We start from the raw sequence: 3456 nt of genomic DNA on the forward strand, positions 1-3456 counted from the left end.
ACTTTAGAAGCCCCATTGGATAATATGGGTTGGGACGTAAACTAAGTGAGAAGGGAAAGTCCTTTCAAGTATGGAAACGGAAAAGAACCAATCTGGGCGGCAGTTTAAAAGTTCCACAACTTATAAGTTTTCCAAGGGGGGAATATGTTTCCAAGACCCTCCACTGGGAGACCTGAAAACCCACCAGATTCTACCAAACCCTATGTATACTGTTTTTTTCCCTATACAAACATACCTAATGACAAAGTTAAATTCATAAATTAGGCACAGTAAAAAGATTAACAACAAAACTAATCATAAAAATAGGACAATTATAACAATATACTGCAATAAAATTATATGTGATCTGTCTCTTCCTCAAATATTTTATTGACTGTGCTCACCTTTTCATTTAAAGGAAGCACTTTTCGGCTTCTTTTTGGCATATCCAAATTGCCAGCATCACTACTTTGGGCTTTGGGGCCATTGCAAAGTGAAATAAGGGTTATTTGAACACATGCACTATGATACCAATCTGATAACCTAGATGACCACTTAAGTGACCAAGGGGCGGACAGGGACTTCAGCACAGACCTCCTGGACAAAGAGATAGAGCAGACAGAGAGGGATTTCATCATACTCAGAACAGCACACAATTTAAAGTTATGAATTGTCTATTAAATTACTTATTTCTGGAATTTTCCATTTAATATTTAAGGACTGAAGTTGACTGGATAACAAACTATGGAAGGCAAATCATAATAAGGGAGTACTATTGTGTATGATATAAAATAGGTCGGGCAAAGCCTGGCAATAGAAAACAGGATTGGTTTATACTGTGACCAGCTCTGGGCTCAGCTTCATCTGTTTGGAATTCCAACAGGACATTCTAAGATGGCAAAGGGCCCCACTGTGACAGAGTTAGGACACTTTCTGCCTAATCACCAGCAAGAAATACCAGCTATTTTGGTTTTGCAGAGGCAAAGGATAATAATACTATCCTTCTGGCCGTCTGGTTTGTGACGAAACCAACTGTCCTCGCCTGGGCACCAGGATATGGGAAGAAGAAGGTAGTGGAAGGTACAGCTCAAATCTTCCCGATGGTAAAAGCAAGGACCAAGCTCATCGTGTCACTGGTAAAGTCACCTGAGTCCTAATTAACAATAAGGAAAACTTCCCCCTTTCAGAATTGGCCTTGGCTTCCTTTAGCCCCAGGAAAAGCTAATCTTTCTAGAAACAGAGGGCAGAGCAGCCATTTCTGCCATCTCTCAGCCCCTCAGCTGAAGCCGTGTCAGAAAAGTCACTTGTTTTAATCAGAGAAAGGGCTTTCTTCTGTTAGTAACCGTGGGCACTCTGCACTGTATTTAAACCCAATCTTGTTTGTCACAAATGATATTTAGGAAAGAAGATAAACAGAATTAAATCATGTTGAGAGGCAGAAAGTGATTTTTACTTAAAACTCTCACTACTCATACCACTCTCTTTGGGAGAGTTTAATTCCAAGCCCCTCCTCTCCCCCCTCCTCCCCCCCCGATTTTAGAGAGTGGAAGGGCGGGAGGACGTGAGAGAGAGACACAGTGAGAAGAGAAGACACCTCATTGTGAGAGAAACCCCATTGATTTGTTGCCTCGCATATATCCCCCTGCCCCAGGGCCAGGGATAAAACCGGCAATCCAGGCAAACGCCCTTGCCCCAGATTTGAACCTGTGAGCCTGGGGGGGGGGGGGGCAACACTGTAACTACTTAGCAACACTGGCCATGGAGCCATTCATTTTCAAAGGCAAAAAGTGACAGAAACCTGTTTGAGGAGAAAAAAGAACAAACTACATTAATATATCAAACACTCCCACCCCACCCCTTGCAACTTCTGCCTGCTTTCCTCCTCTCAGTGTGCCTTTGTCTGGAAGCTAAGAGAAGGGCATTTGTGGCTAAATGTTCTTAGTTCCCAATAAGCCCTGTTTACGTTCTTTACACACATATATATATATATATATATATATATATATATATATATATAAAATAGAGAAATATGCTAATTAACCAGGACACCGTAACGGGTCGACCAGACAGGAGGAGGTTGCATGCACGTCAGGGGCGGGGCGGCAGGGGCCTCCGCACGCCTGCGCTGGGGGAGGGCCTGATCAGCAGCAGCCGTGGCTGCTTCAAGGGCCGGAGAGGGAGTGGGCAGCACCGTGCAATTTCGAATAGCGCACTGGGCTCCTAGTCCTATATAATAAAGAGCTAATATGCAAATTGACCATCATGCCCTCGCACATGATGGCTGCCCCCATGAGGTCAAAGATGGCCAGCAGGAAAGGGCAGTTAGGGGCGACCAGGCCAGCAGGGGATGGCAGTTGGGGGTGACCAGGCCGGTAGGGGAGGGCAGTTGGTGACTGGGCCTACAGGGGAGGGAGGGCAGTTGGGGGGTCCAGGCCTGCAGGGGAGGGCAGTTGGGGGTGACCGAGCTGGCAGGGGAGGGCAGTTAGGGGTGACCAGGCCGGCAGGGGAGGGCAGTTGGGGGGGACCAGGCCTGCAGGGGAGGGCAGTTGGAGGGGACCAAGCCTGCAGGGGAGGGCAGTTAGGGGCGACTGGGCCAGCAGGAAAGGGCACTTGGGGGTGACAGGGCTAGCAGGGGAGGGCAGTTGGGGGTGATCAGGTCAGCAGGGGAGTGGTTAGGAGGTGATCAGGCTGGCAGGCAGAAGCGGTTAGGGGCAATGAGGCAGGCACACAGGCGAGCCATTGGGAGACAGCAGTCCCAGATTGTGAGAGGGATGTCCGACTGCCGGTTTAGGCCGGATCCCACAGGGATCGAGCCTAAACCGGCAGTCGGAAATCCCCCAAGGGCCCCCAGATTGGAGAGGGTGCGGGCTGGGCTGAGGGACAACCCCTCCCCGGTGCACGAATTTTGTGCACTGGGCCTCTAGTTATATAATAATAGTATTATAATGTTTTAAGCCAATTAAAAAAAGAGTTTCTCAGCAAAAATTCGGGGTTTGAGGAGAGGTGCCCAGAAGCAGGTGCCTGGGCGGTGCTTGTGCAGTGGTTTTTGGCCACCTTCAGGTGGCACCAATGTAAGCTGTGGAGCCAACTTGCTGGGCCAGAGCCTGGGCTCTACCACATAGGATTTCCTCATTTCTGCAAAGGAAATAACAATATCACTCTCTTCATAGTTTGTGCCAAGCACTGCCGCTCAATTTTATATGCATTTTTCACATATAATTTTCCCACAACCCTGTAAATCACATGCAATTATGATGTCCATTTTACAAATGAGAAAACCTATGGCTCAGAGATGTTAATCGAATTTGCAAAAGGGCACGCAGCTAGACTGATACCCAGAAAATCTGACTGGAGCCAGCACTCTAAACCCTCCATTCCCAGACCCGTACAGCGTGAGAAGTGTGCGCAACAGGCCCACTGCAGGATGCAAGGGGTAACCAGCGAGTGCACAGGAATCGCCTTTAAGAAGGGTGTACG

Source organism: Myotis lucifugus, unplaced genomic scaffold (assembly GCF_000147115.1).
Source record: "Myotis lucifugus unplaced genomic scaffold, Myoluc2.0 scaffold_52, whole genome shotgun sequence".
Taxonomy (NCBI): Eukaryota; Metazoa; Chordata; class Mammalia; order Chiroptera; family Vespertilionidae; genus Myotis; species Myotis lucifugus.